The following is a 17855-nucleotide window of genomic DNA, read 5'->3' as shown; positions in this document are numbered from 1 at the left end:
TAGAAACAAACGATCACACTCACATTCACACCTACGGACAATTTAGAATCACCAATTAACCTCAGCATGTTTTTGGACTGTGGGAGGAAGCCGGAGTATCCCTTGCAGGAAGATCCCAGGCCAAGGCTAGGATGCAAACCAGGGGTCTTCTAGCTGCAAGGCAACAGTGCTAACCACTGATACACTGTGCAGTCCTTCAATCCAATCATTTATTTACAAATTCATGATACTAGTGTAGACAAATTATTGCTTTTTCTTCCAGACCTTGAGTTGATGCAAATAAGGAACAGCCCTGTCTCCTGAAACACAACACACTACAATCCCAATGCTTTGATGTACCGCAAGATTGACAAAGTAATTCATGCTTTTTTCTTAACACGAACATGGAAGCACTCAGCAGGGAATTTTTAGAGCAAGTGGAACAGTAATTCAGAAACAATAACCATGGACTGGTCACCTGTTGGACATCAGTACAGCCGAAGCTCAACTGCTTTTTTCTTCTCTCCTGCTCTCTGTGCTCACATACGCTGTGTTTCAATACAGCTGAAATCCCAATTAATCTGTTCTCTATCTATTTCTGTTTCTGTTGTCAGACAACAAAATGAGTATGAACTAGCGACTAAAACGCTAATATGTGAGACAGGCAGTCACTTCAGAGCCACTTCCAAAGTTGCGTCTCTCCAGATTACAGGACAGCTGTATTTAAAGCTTCAGAAACTGTAAAAGCCCATTTAGAACATGACCTCAATGTGAAATGAACAATCTTTGCGGTATTTTGAGCTTAAAAATCGGAAAACACATCCTAGAGGCATTTGATGCTGCTGAAAAAGGGCACAGTATGGAACCTTTAAGTGCTGCTGAAGTCAGACTCTAACACTTAATGTGAAACAAATGCTCAGCAGCTCACAACAGTTCTAAGCTGCCACCGCAAAAACATTATGTGCAAAATCAAAATGAGCTGAGGTGGTGCTGATGATGGCTGTAACATCTAATAGCCTCCACTGTCACGACTAACAATGAAGGGTATGGTACATTATACCTTATATTGATGAAGTGCATAGGGTTGCAAAATAGATAAAATGAATAAACTTTATGCTGTGGACACCTACAGTATGCCACACAGCTGGGTAATAGGAGAATGTCCATTTTACAATAATATTAATTTAGGAAAATCTCCCTTTCTGCTATCTTTATTTTATTACCGTCCTAATGCAGAGGCCTTTACTCTGCAAACCACTTAAGCACACTAATCTCTCACACTAATGAAAAGCCACAACAAGGTGGTTTGGCTTTTTCTGAGCAGGAAGAGGAGGAGGGCACATATAATTTGACTCGGGGTCACTTCTTTTTTGAATATATTAGACTGCACACGAATATCCTTCTCTAGGAAATCCAAAACACCCTTCCTAACTCATTACAAACTGGGTTCTTTTGTCTATAGCTCCTAGTTTAACACAGCAATAGTAGGAATTATAATAAATGAACTATAAGCATGATGACTTAATATTGCTACCTTGCAATAATTCTGTCTTTCTTTGTTTAAATTTCATACATACATAATTAAACTTTCTACGAATCACCTCATACGAAGTTGACGTGCAACAGAAGCGTTTCACACTGATTTGAATTGTGAACAGTTGTGTGAAGCCGTGGAGCGTAGCGAGCTATTTTTGTCCTCATATCCATGCTGCACGTCAGGAGCTGCAGCAGAATCACTCCGATTGGTGCCAATGCTCAACCTTTCTATGCCCTGGGTCAGCATCCTGGAGGTGTGCCAGAATTTCCAGCTCCTCAAGACCATATTGGGACTGCTTCTCCTCCACCTTCTGCACCTCTTCCTCCAGGGCTGCAACCTGACCCATCCTCACGTACATCATGTCTTATGAAACGCAACACAAATGGAGAGAGTCTCAGAACACTAAGCCTGTCTCTGTTCAAAAGAGGGATGTATACTGCCCTGCTCCTCCGTATTAAACATTCCATCCCTCTCAGAAAAGGGGTGTTAAATATTCACTGTATATTTTTAGTCAGTGTTAATCCCAGAGGAAAACACTGGAATTCATGGTTTCATAAATTATTGTAGGAAGTTTCTTTTTAAGTGGAAAATTCTCAGTGCAGTTGACTTACAAATGGAAACATGTGATTTGATTCTGAAATCTGCAGCATCATTAGCACTATTCCACATCTCTTCAGTATTACATCAGTGAATGAATAAAAATCTGCATCTGGTAAAAGAGGTAAATACCCTCAGACTACACCCTTACACTCTTTACCTCCATCTAACCGTGACTTGTGGGTTTGTACAATCTCTGATTTTCACCATATGAGGTTTGGACAGCAGACAGATGGGTACCCAAGAGCAATGGACCCCTCTTGTTCTCACCTATAGCAGTGTGTAACTCTGAATATAAAACCAACCAGCGCATCCGGAATCAATAATGTTGCTGGAAAAACAAGTGAGCAGTCAAAGCACAAAGCTGACTTCTGTGGCCAAACAAATGTAGTTTTGTTATTGTATCTCCACATCTCTGTTTCGGATGCAGATTTATATTGCATCACTGCTGGTGTTTACTCTCAACTGAATTTGGGGGTGACTGACTTTTTAAAAACTTTACTCGACCATGCTATTTTTTTCCATATTCAACAATACATTTACGTAAATAAAAACTTTGATCTGAAGCCAGGTGTACCCAGTCGGATTAGGTTTTGAGCTAACGTAGTGAGCTAATATTGTGAATGGCAGTGGTAAATGGTTTGCATACAGTGCTACTCTTAGTAAAGCAATGCAATGTTTCCCATTCATCTGTCCACACCTGCACTCACACACCGATGGCAGCAGGTAATATATGTTACTCATGCTGTTGTTTCAGACTGCAGAAAGGTGGTGAGTTGTTCTGGTTTGGTTTGAAAAGCTATTTGTCTTGGTTTAAAAGAAAAAAAAAACGAATTATGCCGTGACTTATAGCGCAAAACATGTAAAGACCGACCTCTTGTGAAAACCATGTTATTTTTGTACATTGTTAGCACGTCCATATGGTGTTCTATATATGGTAGAAAACATATCATTAGTGAAAGATGCAATCGACACCATAGCTGAGCATTTGCACCTTAAAACTATTGTTCTGTGCATTCTAGACGATGCAACAGGTATTATTTGATGGAAAAAAACTTCTAAATATGTAACCTGGATACACATACATTAGGTTTTTAGGAGTTTTAATTAATGAACTGTAATTGTTACTACCTGTAATTGTTTTTGCCACACTGCATTTTGCCCACCCACCATCCACCCCAACATCCTCCCTAAGACTTCATTGCAATTGATGAACGTAGCGCTACATTCAATCAAAAAAGCATCGCCTGTGCACATCACGGAGCCAGAAATTACATTTGCCACCGCAACGTAATTGGGAAAACAATTAAGTAATATTTCTAGATGGCAGAGTTGGTTCCAAATTAACCTGTCAAGTTGGGCTTCAGAGAGTTACAACACAAGAAAAAATGTTGTCACTACTATAGATGGGGAATCATTACATAACACCGTAGCTGCACATATGGGTCAGATTGTTTACATTGCATCATGAAGGAACAAAGTTATTTACATACACAGACGCCTATCTGTGCCAGCTTCGTGGCCGGTGCCAACATGGCCAGCCTGTCTTAATCTGACGCGCAGCGACATTCATGATGAATAATTATTTTCTTCCATATAATGAGCACCTCTTTGAACTGAATTCCCGCATGGGGTGACTTTCAGTCCATATCTAATTTGTGATGATGAAGCCAGTGTACACGTGTGTTCGGAAGGAAAAATTCACGAGCGACCTGCCTGTTAGGACCCAGTGTGGGTGGAAAAAATGTTCCCTCTTGGTAGAAACATGGCAGCAGGGGCAGCTGCAGAACTGACCCTGCCAAGGACAGAGAGCTTCCCATGCCTGTTCAATGCCGTAAAATGGGTCATTGAACAGCTAAATGGAGTCATTATGATGAGTAATTAAAAGAATACGGCTGAAGACTCCCAAAGTCCCCTTTTCTCTTGGTTCCGCTGCTTTTTGTGTTGTCATGGGCCTTTGCTGAAAGGCAGCTGCCTTGGGCCACTTTAACTATCACCCCTTTCACTGGAATGCAAATAGCAGCCTTAGCAGCTAATTGAATCACATTATCTATTGTCCTCTCATTTACTGAAAATCTAGCCATTTTGCAGATTTCCATTACTGATTGTTGGAGATGGGATTTTGCCTGTGCTTTTCATCTGATACAACATGTCATACACTCTGAATCACAAGGGATGAGAACACGGAATTGTTTCATTAGAGCAAGAGCAGTAATATGAATACTGAGTGTGCAATAATCTGCGAGCTCGTCTTATGCAGACATTAATATGTATGTAGGTGGGAAAATTGCAGCCTTGCACCGCTGCATTCAGCAGAGACTCTGTAAACGAAGTCCCAACAACAGGGATGAAGCATGGACAAAAGGCGACGAAATCATGTTTCATTTCTGTTTCGCTCATTGTGGTGAATACAAAACATCCCTCTCGCTTTAATACAAAGCTCCTCTTTCTCTATATTTTAACCTCCAATAAAAATTCATGAAGATGTGCACTAGTAGCCCCTCCCTGGGCTATGTGAGCAGGGAGTGTGGGGTTATGTTTGATTAATTAGCAAAACTAACTTTGGCAAGGCCGGAAACTGAAACAGAGGATTTCATTAGCTTGTGCTTGTTAGATAAGGTTAATGAGGTGGTTCCGATTCTTGAAGAAAAGAGAGGGGAGGGAAGAAAAGAAAAAAAAGAGAAGGAAAAAAACCCATCCATGCTGCTGAATTCATTTTGGAGACAGTGCTGCCAGAATGAGGTTATCCTCTGAACAAGCAGCTTTTTTTTTTTTCACATTCATACTGGTCTCTGTGGATGTTGACTTAAATGTCTGCATGTTAGAAAGAAAGGTGAAGTGCTTTCAGGTGCTTGAAAACAAACTTCTTAAAAATTTACATGCCTATCTGTCATTTCTCATCTTCCTCAGAGTTCAACAAGAAAAATCGGCGAACATCTGCACTGCTGGAGGACGCCGGGGATGCTTTCTCACACTGACGATTTCAGCCGAGATTACGGAGGTAAGTGCAGGTGTTTGGTTCAGTTGCTCACGTAGCTTGTGTCAACTGGAGCTCTGCATGAGCAAACGTCCCCTAAGAGGATCACTGGGAATCCATAGCTAATCCACCGGTCAATACACATGACAAGAACAGTACAGAGCCAAAGATAAGTCACCCAGAGGACATGTCATCCTGAGAGTGGACAGCATGAATATCCCATGTGTTCTCATCTCCTCGTGTCTATTTTGGTTTGTTGTTTTTCCTTCACACCAACAACGTATTAGCAACAGAAACGTCTGTGTTTCGTTACTCAATTTTGCGAGAGGCTTCAAATACTAGACTGTAATTATGTTTTCAACCCCGTAATGAGACGACAAATTCATTTTATTCTTTAAAACAACTATCTTGCATGATTAAAAACAACACTCTAATTACTGCATCCGTCCTCTGAAACTATTTACGGATTAATCTTAAAAAAAAAATTGGCTACACTGTAGCACTTTAATTCAATTATAACAGGAAGAGGCAAATATTTAAGGAAAACTTTTAACAGGGCTTTCATAACCCGAGTTGCAAAGTACCAAATGAAGAGGAAACCAATGCCAGGTTTGAAAATTATTTTAAATTAAATTAAATAGTTGTATAGTATAATCGCCCCTCTGGCACCTTTTAGTTTCAAAACAGAAATGGGAGTCACTAAGAACATAAACGGTGATCCGGTAGTATTATATCACACCATTGATTAGAGTTGTTTTACCTGACATGGTCTAATGGTTACTCCTCCACTGTGGCCTTTCCCCCTCTTTTTATTAAGATTCTTTTGAAAAGCTTGCTTATGTTATATTGAATCGAAACTCCTAATGCACCCTGCCATTTTCATGATGACTAGAAACCTCTTTAGCAATCAATCACAGCACAAATGTGAACCAAGATACAAACTTTCTCGAAAGGAATAAATCACTTTGCTCGCCTACTGGGGCCATAATTCATTCGAATGCCCTCTTGGTGACATAAAAGTTGTTGTTTTTTTTCTTCCTTCTGCTATTACTTAGTTCTGTCTTCTTCTCTTTTAATTTTGTGATTTTTTTTTTGTTTGTTTTTTTTTTGCTCGTGGATGAACAAGTAAGTCCGTTGAGTGGCCGGTGTGAGTGCTGTGACAGGAGGAGTGTGCACACACTGAACAATTAGTGCTAATTAAGTGACACTTCACAAAAGGAATGTGGTCCCGTGAATCATCCTCACTTTCTTGCAGCATATTTCCATAACCTGTGCTGCCTTTCAACTGAACTGACTCACTAATTACTCAGCTAGTCAGTCATGTAATGCAGTGCAGGAGGTGAGTGCACCGTGGCTTCATTACGGCGCGAGGTTCAACAGCGACCACGAAGTTTGTCAAAATCTGACACGTCCCTCTTACCCTTTACTTACTGTAATTGCGACTGAACTCATATGCTGTAAAACACTTTATACCTAAGCGGAAGATAGGTGACAAGTGGCATTAAAGTTGCCGTAACAAGTAGAAAAGATCTGTCTTGCTATGAAAGGGAAAAAATAATTAATTGCTTAAGCTTTTTTTTTTTTTTTTTTTTGAAACTGCAGTCCTACAATGTATTAAAAAGTCATTCAAAGCAGGTAAAATGTCAGCATGTCAATGGCAATTTATTATAATTAGCATGTTAGCAAGATATTAGCGCTAACTTTTAGATGGACTTGAGTAACTGTAATATACATTTCAATGAAGATAACATTAAAAGAATCAGAAATCCAGTCTAGACATTGTTAATGTGGCAAATGACTATTTTAGCTGGAAATATCTCCATAGGGGTTCAGAGGAACATTTCCAGCAACCATCACTCCTGTGTTCGAATGCTACATTGTGTTAGCTAATGGTGTTGAAAGGCTAATTGATGATTAGAAAACCCTTGTGCAGTTATGTTAGCACATGAAAAAAGTGTGACGTTTTATGGAAAAAATGAAATTGCCTGGGTGACCCCAAACTTTTGAAGGGTAATGTACATCTGAATTTCCAGAAAACATTTTCACCAATTTCTATTAATTATCGACTATTTAAAAATCAAACTACAATATATAGATAGATGCGGTGGCAAAATTAAGATGTCCCTAAATCAGAATCATAATAATAATGCTATAGAAACTACAAAACCATGAGTCAATACATGATTTAAAGGTTTCACACCGTAGATAATTAATTCTCTAATCTATGAATCATCACTTACATCTCCTTACAATAAGATGTTCTGTATTTGAGCTAATCTGCCAGAAAGTGCCTAAATTGAAATCAAATCTGATGCCTCAGTTACTAAAAAAACCTCTTTGTTGCATTATGATATGTTTCTTATAATTTTCGGTGTTTTTGTTCGAAATAGGAGCATTTTGTTAATCAAAAATAAAGTTGAGAGACAGCAAATCTTTGCATATTTATCATTTGTACACATCCTTGTCAATCATAGAAGTAAAAGTATGTTTGGACAGACTTCAAACATTCAATCCCCGTTGGACACGTCAGTGTGTCTGAGTGCTGAATCAATTGAATGACTTTGATTTAATCCCAGTTGCCTTTCAAACGTGGCTAAAGGGATAATTTTCTTATGTTAATTTGTCCGGATGTATTTCTGTTTTACCAATTCTTAGGGTATAAATATGAAACCACATTAAACAAGGAGCACAACAAGCCAATATACACTATACATACTATTTATTGCAGCCCCTAAAACAAGTTTGGCAGCCCATGAAAGAGCAGCACAGCTAAGGTTTTAGCCACAGTCAATAAAGCTGAAGATGTGGTGCTTTTGAGGTTTAAGTGACAGGTCTGTGGGTCCCGAGCTGGAGAGGGACCACAAAACTCCCAGTTTAATTATTTTATTTTTAAAAAGTGTCCAGAGCAATATTCTTTTAGGGGGACCCATATTTCCTTGCTCCTCTGGAGAGATTTTTTACTTCGCTGATTTGTACAGGATGTGCAGTATCCTCAACAAGAAAAAGCATTACAATGTACTTTGACAGGCTTTATTTTATTGTAAATGTTATGTAAACATTCTTGTTTCCTTATGGGATTTTGTGTTTACAACAAGAGCAAATGCAGCTCTGCTCGTTTGCTGTGCTTAAAATCTCTCAGATCTTTCGCTTTACCTATTAAATCAAGAGTGAAAGTTGACACAGGATTCAGAATATTATCAAGTCATTGATCATTGTAATGATCATTCTCCAGTCCAGGTCACAACAGCTTTAGCCCTATCAAGCTGTTTGGTGTCAGCTCCTCCATCAACCTGGATTCCTAATTGATGGCACTAGAGAAGAGTTATTTGAATGGATTACCGTAAAGAGCATCATGGATTAGCCTGTGAGAGACATGGATCCTGAGGGAGCCTTAAACTGGTCACATAAAGTGATTATAAAACATCCATATGGCTGGCAATTATTGGAATCCCTCCTCATCAAAGCAATTTAACCCTTCCTCATCATTTGCTCGGTGCATCGATAACACTTTGGCCCGTTTAAACCTCATGTTGGCTGCAGTGTTCATGTTGGCTGCAGTGGTGTTCGTCAATGCCCGAACTGTTTGATGCGATCAATGCCTACAGGATGGAAACACAACTGATTGTAAATATAGCTTTGGTTTATGTAGTTGTCACTGATGACTTATTTACAAGCACGTCAAGCTGGTAACACATGGAGACCATATAAAACCAACCTGTCCTTTTGGAACCATTATGGTCTTTTAGGCAAGATTGATGCAACAAGCCACATTCTCCATGACAGCACCATCTATATTTAAAGACTAAATGGCTGGTTTACACTTCTTGATTAATGATTCATGTGATTCCATTATTACTGGGAAAGACAGCGCTAAATCAGCACGAAAGAAAATTCGACAGTGCTGCCTCCTCAGTGGTACCGTTGCAGTTTTGCATTGGTACATTTCCCAGATTTTGACTCCATCCGCTTGCCTTGCCCAGGCTGTCATCAGCCCTAATGTACTGTAATTTTTAGTGATCACTTTATTCAATTGATGCTACCTCAGTACATTAATTTGTCGAGGAGAGCCCATCTATCAGGAATACAGCCAGCGTTAGTAGATTAGCCAAATGAAAGGCTTTTGCTATGTGAAAGGATGAGAGAATCCAAATTGGACCATAACATCAGAATCCAACATCCTTCAGCAAGCACCATGAACATAGTTTAGGTTTCGTGTGTCAGCCAGTGTTAATATATGGGTATTATTTGTGGAACAAAGTTACTAAACTCGAGGAGCAAAAGTACAAAAAGGGAATTTATGTGTCTGTATGACTGACTTTTCTGGTAGTAAAATGTATGTTCCTTCTGGGGCCTAAAAGTTTGACCACACATCTAAAATCTGTCTTGCTCAGGAGGGAAATTCATGGCCCTCTGAAATGGCTCAGCTGTGTCCAGACTGAAAGTGAGAACACCCTCAGAAGATCAAGCTTTAGAGCTTTAGAGATGGAAAAGCAGCTTCATTACAGATACAGAATTTGCTAAATATAGAACACAAGGCCCCAATCAGCCAAAATCCTGCCAACAGAAGGCAGTCTCAGAGGATCAGTATCGGCCTTTAGTCACCACTCAGAAATGGAAACAAGGCCTAATGACTTGGGGTTGGCTAAGAAAAACAATCATTTTATAACATATGACTGGAATATAGTGGTAGTCACTGCTGAATCCACGTTTGAGACTCATACGCAAGGGTGACAAACAAAGAAGAAATGATGATACCACAGTGTATCAAACCCACGATTTGATTATGCCAGGAATACTCAAGTCTCTGAGGGAGTTTGGTGTCTGGAGTTAGACACCTGCACCAAATTGACTCCACACGGACCAAGGAAAACCCTTCCGAGACACGCTACACCCTCTGGTTTGCATCTCTGTGGAGAAGGATTCCTACTGCAGCAGGATAATGAGCCCAAACACGCCTCAAAGCTTTGCAAGAACTACTGAAAGAACACAGAAGACCAAGGGGGGCCTCTTGGCTTCTCACCACAGTTACCTGAACTCAATCCCACTGAACATTTATGAAACATTCCTGACATCATGCAAAGATTTTTGAAGCACTGTCAGATCATGTTTGGATAACATGGGCGATGAGAATGTGCACATATGTGTAGGGTTGATACAGTTTGCGTGATGTTCTCAAAAAAAGCAAAAGAGATTTCACTTAAATGGTACATTGTTTTGGTAGTTAAAGCAAAAATGTACATGTGTTGTCCTATATAGTTATGTTAGTTGTGTTTTGGGCCATTTAACACCCCTTAAAAGCAAATTTCTATCAAATTTTGGTTCAATAAATCAACAACGTGTGACAACAAGTGCAACGTCTAGGAATATACTTAATGCATAAGCCAAAATTAGACCTAGAGTCCCATGAAAAACTATAAAGCAAGTCAACACACATCCTCCATCTCCATTGCTTTAATCAGATCCTATATTTTGCTAATAAAGACGTGCACATTAAACCAGCCTGTGACATGGCAGCAAGAAAGGCAATCATGGAGAAAATGAAAAGAAGTTAAAACACTTCATGACAGCGTTGACAGACAGCTGTCGGCCATTCATTACAAACTCCCTAATGATTTTTTTTTTTTTTTTTTTTTTTTTACAGTTTTTCCACATCACTGATTAAACGCGGCAGCACCTTTCTCTGCATGACAGGGGACTTTTCTCAAATCATGACACCTCAATTCTTCCCTCTTATTACATGCCATTCATTCCGGTGAACACAAAAGCGAATCGTCTGCAGCTGAGTTTAAAGCGAAGCACAAAGACACTGCACGTTTAATACGCCTACTGTTTTAAAACACAGATTCAGGTGTGTTCCCCAGTAAAAACAGAGGAGATAAGTGAGGCTTTGGTTTATCGCTTACAGAGGATTAAAAAGCCAAGGCCACTCACCTTTAAAGAAGGATCTCTGACCATCTGCTTTTCAAATCTGCCCTTGATTTCTGTCAGTTTTTTTTTTTCCTTTAACATACAGTTCCATTGAATTACCTGGGTAAAAGATTGAAACATTGGCCACTATGTTTGGTATTTAAGCAGCGAATGAGTAATGAATTTTGTGAAGATAATTAATATAACAGAAAAAAAAGTCATGATGGTAAATGGGACTTTAGCCTGTAATTATAGGCGCCTGTCAGCTATAAATGTTATATGACTCACAGTTTACAGAAAGTACCTCAAAAAGGACTTGAAAACAGGTATATAGACTTTTCGTGGCGCTTTCAATCCCATTTAGTGATTTTCTTAAGAAGTTTTCTTTGCTCTGAAAGATAACAAGATAAGAAGGAGATAAGACAGCAGGCTACTCAAATGAGAAAACTGTCACAGCATCATTTGATTTGCTTGTCGCATTTTATTAGCTTTTAATCTCCCTGACGCTCATCTTCTGTCCATTTTTTTTGCCACTTTTCGGAGACAGTGGGAAAAAAAAGATTATCTGTAATTTCCATCATGCCCCGCTGTGTTTGGTTATTCCTATTTAACAGGAAGTGACCTCACCATTTGAGGATTGATGTTTTTTTTTCATCATTATTGTGCTTCTCGACTCCCCTATCCCCACGGAGGAAGATAGCACCAAGGCTGAAAATTGCATCTCAAAAGGATTATAGATCGGTATCGGTGTCTGACTTTCCAACTTGTGTGGTAATGTTTCAGGATTGGATTCGACAAAGAATCACTCGGTCCGGTGTGTTTTGGAAAACCTGACTGGAGCAGTAATTCATATATGAGAACGCTATCCTGCTGATATGAGTAAAAGAGTCAGTGATATTTATGTTGCGTTGAACACATCCACAGCAGCCTCTAAGTTTACTGTACAGCAGCTGTATTTACTTATTGATACACCCTAAATAAGTGAGAAGCACTAAAGTGATTAAATGAAAAGCTGTAATGGTTGACTGTAATACTCTAAGACAGTGGCTGGGTGCACTTCATAAATAAAGGATCGGACCCCATGAGGAGTTACATCATTTCTAAAACGAGCACAGAGGAAAGTGCTCTAAGCTGCTAAAATCAAGCACTTTTTTGGCCAACATCTCATAAATTACATTCAGAATTACATCACAAAACACTATTTGTTTATAGGCAATGTTTCAGATCTTCGTGAATTCAAAAATTTACAAATGGTGACCTCACCTGTACACAGGAAACACCATTAAACTGACAACAGTAGTGTACCATTTAGTCTACCCAGAGGGATAAACACCTCAAAATCCCCATGTATACTATGAATAATTGGTTAGTGGACGTACTCTACCCTTCAAAAGTTTGAGGTCACCCAGACAATTTCATGTTTTCCATGAAAACTTACAGTTTTATTCATATGCTAATATGATTGCACAGAGGTTTTCTAAGCATCAATTAGCCTTTCAACACCATTAGCTAACACAATGTAGCATTAGAACACAGGAGTGATGGTTGCTGGAAATGGGCCTCTGTACTCCTATGTAGATATTCTATTAAAATCAGCCATTTCCAGCTAGAATAGTCATTTACCACATTAGCAATGTCTAGACTGCATCTCTGATTCATTTAATGTTGTCTTCATTGAACAAACCTGCTTCTCTTTCAAAAATCAGGACATTCCTCAGTGACCCCAAACCTTTGAATGGTAGTGTATAATTGTAAAATATATTAAAAAATATCAGTTTTGAGAGTTCAGATACATATATGGCATCTTGTACATGGCTGCAATTAGTTGTGACCAAAACATGCAATACTATGAGAACATTTTCCACCCCTTTTACCTGTGAAGAAGAATTGAGGTATGATATCCCAGAGCAGCCATGAACACTGAACTCCGGTGTTTAAGCAAGTTGAAAAGCAGCACAAAGAGACTATGTTACAAGCATTATAACCTGATGATTCTACAAGTTAATTACGCCTTAAACTTAATGGCATTTTGATTAAGATGCTTTATGTTATGTTGATCTTAATAATAATTGTAAATGTACAATGATGGTTCTTTACTGGGCTGTGTTATAACCTGTTGGTCTTATCAGTCATGACAAAACTTAATGACTTTGCGATTAGCCAGGTTAAAATCTGTTGAGTTGTAGGTGGTAAAATAGTTTTAGATGATTAGAAGATCTATAGGCGCCTGGATGACGGGGTGACCCACGAACAGGGCTATAGTCCCCGATGAAGCGGTCATGGGTTTGAATCCAGCTCATGCCAGTTTACTGCAAGTCATTCCCCCACTCTTCTGCCCATGTTTGCTGTCTCTCTCTCTCGCTGTCCTATCCAATAAAGGTAAAAATGCCTAAAAATAATATTTTAAGATCGATAAGGATTGATAGTTAAAGTGGTAAATATCAAGACCAGGTGTTAGCGTTTCCACACTGTCCTCATTATAATGGGGTGTTGTTAGCCAAATAGTCGGCAGTTGTAATTCCTTAAATTGAGCTATTTTTCAGCAAAACAGGGAAATGGGTGCGGGATGAGACACTGCAAGGGCAAGGAAAGTGAGAAAGGGTGCAAGTTCAGAGGGGGCAGAAATGTTGTAATGCATAAGTGTCCATGGGTAATTCAGTGATGGTAAAAAAATGAATGGCACCAGAGTTTTTGCGAGAGTTCTTCGCAGAAAGCATCTGATGTCGGATCATGTCAGATAACCTCTGAAGAAGAGAGGAAAATACTTTGCAACCAGAGGGGTGCTCAGTACAGTCTGCACATCTGCTCAATAGTAGGAAATGGATTGTTTGCTCTGTCCTGCTTGAAGAATACAGAGGACTGTTTACTCAAATGGACTAGAGGAACAATACAGATACCAACTGGATTACAACTGTTTGGCCCACACGGAAAAAGGATATGTACGGACTTAATTTGGACTGAGCCTCCTCTGCTCCCTGTGAATGAAGGAGAGCCTCGGCTGCGTCGGGAAACCGGGATTTCGTAATCCCCCTTCGGAGGTATTCTTTGGGCATGAGATCCGAACTGAAGCAGACAGCTTTGGCCGGGCTGTCTGCTCTCACCCTCCCAATGACTTATTCTGGCAATTTTTTATATAAGCTTAGCTTTATTCTGCCAATCAAAACAATTAATTGAAGCATTTTATATATTTCTTTTTTTACTGAGAATCATTATCAATTGTAATCATGAATTATCTCTTTTCCATTGCTGAAACTTTATAATGACAACATTTATCTTGCGGATAAAGCTAACAGTTTGGAAAATTAGTCAATTCCTATTATGTGTGTTAAGATTCCATGGTGGTAAAACATTAAGTTAATGTGTGCAGGACATCATACTGGTTCTTATGTGTTGCACTAGTCAATGAGGTTAAAATAGATTATTTAAACTTATCACTGAGATTACTCTTTCCAAACCTCTAAACTTTAAACCTAGCAACTCAATAAGTGTCAGACCCATTAGGAGGTAAGCTGCCATTAACAGACGTGACTGATAGGGTCATTTATTTGCAAGAGGCTACTCAGTTGCAATTGGCTATCAGAGTAAGCGGAATAGGCGTCTACATACAGGCAATCAGAAGCTAGGCGAGTTATCTCGTGTCCAGCTTAAACTGTTCCTTATCAGCCTGCGGGGTTAGACCCTCAGGGCTGGTGGAACTTACCACTAAAAACAGAGAGCTAAGGCAGTGACCCCTGTACTGGGGTGTAATCAGGATCAACACACCCTAGAAAAATTTCACATGTGCAAAACACGTGATCCCACGTGCAAGTGTTTCTGCACATGTGGAATGCATTGTGTGAAAACGTGTTAAAATCACTTGTGAAATATGTGGAGCACATGGGAAACAAGTGGTTCCATGTTGTACAGTATATCTGTGAAACCTATTTTTCAAGTAAATATCCACTTATGACGTCACATATGAACATCCAATTTAAAAATCAGCATACTAGTGAGAAATTTTACCATCATTCAAGCTTAAAATAGAGTAGCTTTCGATGACGTAACCCTCTCTGTAAGTAAAATGCTGTCTTGCAATATGCAGCTAAATTGAGTGCTTGTCAGATCATGGACAGTAGAGGAAAGACACTGGGGCACACTGATGGATTTGCTTTGTCCAGACTTGTATTGAATTCGTACTCTGAAAACAGCTGAAACCTCTGGCCTTCATGAGTGGAATCTGCCAGGCCTCATTCACGACATGCATTTGCTTCAGAACATGCAGCTTTTGCGCTCGACATGATGTAACCCAGCTCAGGGACTCTTGTTTTTCTGCCTTACTTTGTTGTGGCGCTTTAAAGCCTCGTATCTATTATCCATATTACATTTCTGTACATCTAACTACTTACAAATATGCATTTATAAGTGTTTTCTCTATGCTTTTGTCCTCGGACCGCAGTGATGCAACACTAGCCCATTTGTACTATTAAAGGCTGCAAATCAATCAGTGTCAGCCAGACATTCGGCTTTGCTGTACCAAGTCTCTTTCAAACTTGAACCTGCTGCAAAACCAAGCTTTTATTAAACCGTGTGTCATAGTGATAATGATATTTCTGTCGCCTGACTCGTTTTAACACGGTAAAAAGTCAAATCCTTCCATCGGGTAAACGATTAATCACACCACATATACCACCTGTCCAGTATGTAATATATCATGTCATGTGACCTTTCGACTTTGTTGTAGAATGATAATTGCCCTCGCCTCATCTCCTTAGTAGGTTTTGACACAGATGACATTTATTGACTGTACACCCTTGCACAAAGTATTTTACAAGAAGTGTGCAGAAGGCAATGAAGATGAGGAGCATAATATGGAAGATCTGTATTACCCATGTCGGTGATGGAGGCTGCTATTTAAATCCTCATTGTCGAGTTTGTTTCTTTAAATAGCGGATGATGTATCCTCATAAAATACCTGCCAGACAGGAGGCGTGAATGGCTTTTTGACTGTGACAACTATAGCATCACTTTAGAGAGCTACTCGAGCACAAGGGGATTTTTTTTTAAACCACTGTCTGCTGGATGTAAATGACAGTTTTCTTTTCCTTCAGGAAGAAACAGAATTGCAACATCAGCAAAGCAAAAACTCGTGTGACAGTAAGCTCAAATGGACATTTTTTTCTGTTTAACTCCACTAATGTCCATTAGGATTTACACCACTTATTTGTTACGTCCGCCACGCTAACTGCGATAAAAGTCCTCCCAGCGGTGCACCTGTCATCTCATGTTGAAATCTCCTTCCAGTCCACATTTGGCTGTCTGTGGTGCACGAGCCAAAAAAGAAACCTTTCCCTCCTTTGATAGTCAAGCTCAAGCTCTCTGTTGCATCCTCTGCCCCTTATTGAGCCTGAGAGAATTTGCCCTGTCAGAAACAATAACTTTCCTTTCAAGGCAGAGACACTTTTATTTCGCAGCAGAGCTATCACACAAGGTGGTTGTTTCCATTTGCCACCCCGGTGTTCCCTTTCATTCCTGCACTTGTAGATGGATCAAATTGCAGCAAAAAGTCAGACTTTCCTAACATCCTTGCTAGCGCCGATTGATTTTATTTCCTGTCACCTTGTCCGACTGTAATAGTCTTCTGGGCTTTGGAAAAAGGAGGTACTGTAAGCTGAGGCAGGAATATGAAGTCAATATTCCACCCTAAATCAGGTAGCTGATCCCCCTGACCACCACTGATACACATGCATTTACATAACAGATAACAATGCCTGCTTGATGAATGCGTTGCTATTGATGCTCCTACTTACTGTCATCGATCACCAAATGCTTAAATGGACGATTCATGGAGGGATTATTGACCAGGTCTTAGAGCATCTCACAAGAGACTTAACATATGCTACTTAAAAGTCAGTTTAGCTGAACTAATGTAAAAAGATCAAATTGTCTGTTAACCAAAGCGGCACTTCACAAAGCAGATTAACCAAAGCCGTCTCACATTGTCTTCGAGGAGCTAATCTCAAAGTGATAATGTCCTCTTCCTAAATGTGTCAGATAGTCAATTGGGTGAGACGGATATAAACATTCAGCTCGGGGAATGGCCGCTCTTGTTCGCAGCTCGTCAATCAGAGCACGATGGCAGGTGGAGCCGTCAGTCAGAAACAGGGTCCTGCCGTCCAGTATAATTGAAATAGCTCCAGTCTTTCTTTTTTTTTTCTGAAGGTTAATTGGTGGGGAAACCTCAGCTGAGAATGGCGAGGTAATTGACGAAGATAAGGATGGCTGTCTTATCGCAGATTTTTGTCAGATTTTTGTCAGCACATGTGAACTTCTCCCAAACATCAGATATTTAAATTATAAAGGCGTTAACACCAGTTAAAAACCCTCCCGGATTGTGAATCTTTTCATGACTTTGTGCCACGCTCAGGGCTCGGCAGGAGCTCCAACTTTTTAGTTCGATATGTCATGAGTCAGCAGCCAGAGACACTGCTGGCAGACGCTTTGGCTTGGAGGGCAAAATAACGTGGCGAGCTGATGGTCAGTTGATGGTCTGGAAAATTGCATTTAAACCTTCAGGTGTTATTCCAAGTTGTATCTTACTCTCAAACATACAGAATTAAATTAAACCCTACTTTGCTCCCGTCCCTTTGATAAATGCTATCTATAGTCCAGTTCCTTTCTCCCCCTGTTCTGTATGCATCCTGTCGAGCTGAACTGTTATGGTTTTATTACAGAACGGCAGCTTTTTTTTTCTTTTTTTTTTTTTTAATGTCTGCAGCACAGATATCATAGCAGAAATGTTAAGAAAGAGCAGTGGAAAGTTGAGCAGGATGAACTTTCCGCTTTCTTGTTTTTGTGGGAACAAGTGCTGTGCTGGGCTGC

General features: G+C 39.7%; 1 protein-coding gene across 2 annotated transcripts in view; it reads left to right on the top strand.

The window, feature by feature from the left end:
• The window catches only part of elfn1a (extracellular leucine-rich repeat and fibronectin type III domain containing 1a), an 83017-nt gene that overhangs the window by 50552 nt on the left and 14610 nt on the right, over positions 1 to 17855 (top strand). For both annotated transcript variants that reach the window (XM_051941257.1, XM_022200336.2), the window contains exon 2: positions 5024 to 5114. The gene's annotated coding sequence lies outside the window, so the exon portion shown is untranslated. The remainder of the gene's footprint in view (positions 1 to 5023; positions 5115 to 17855) is intronic.

This window comes from Acanthochromis polyacanthus, chromosome 21 (genome assembly GCF_021347895.1).
Source record: "Acanthochromis polyacanthus isolate Apoly-LR-REF ecotype Palm Island chromosome 21, KAUST_Apoly_ChrSc, whole genome shotgun sequence".
NCBI lineage: Eukaryota > Metazoa > Chordata > Actinopteri > Pomacentridae > Acanthochromis > Acanthochromis polyacanthus.
This window is presented reverse-complemented; position numbering and strand designations above follow the sequence as displayed.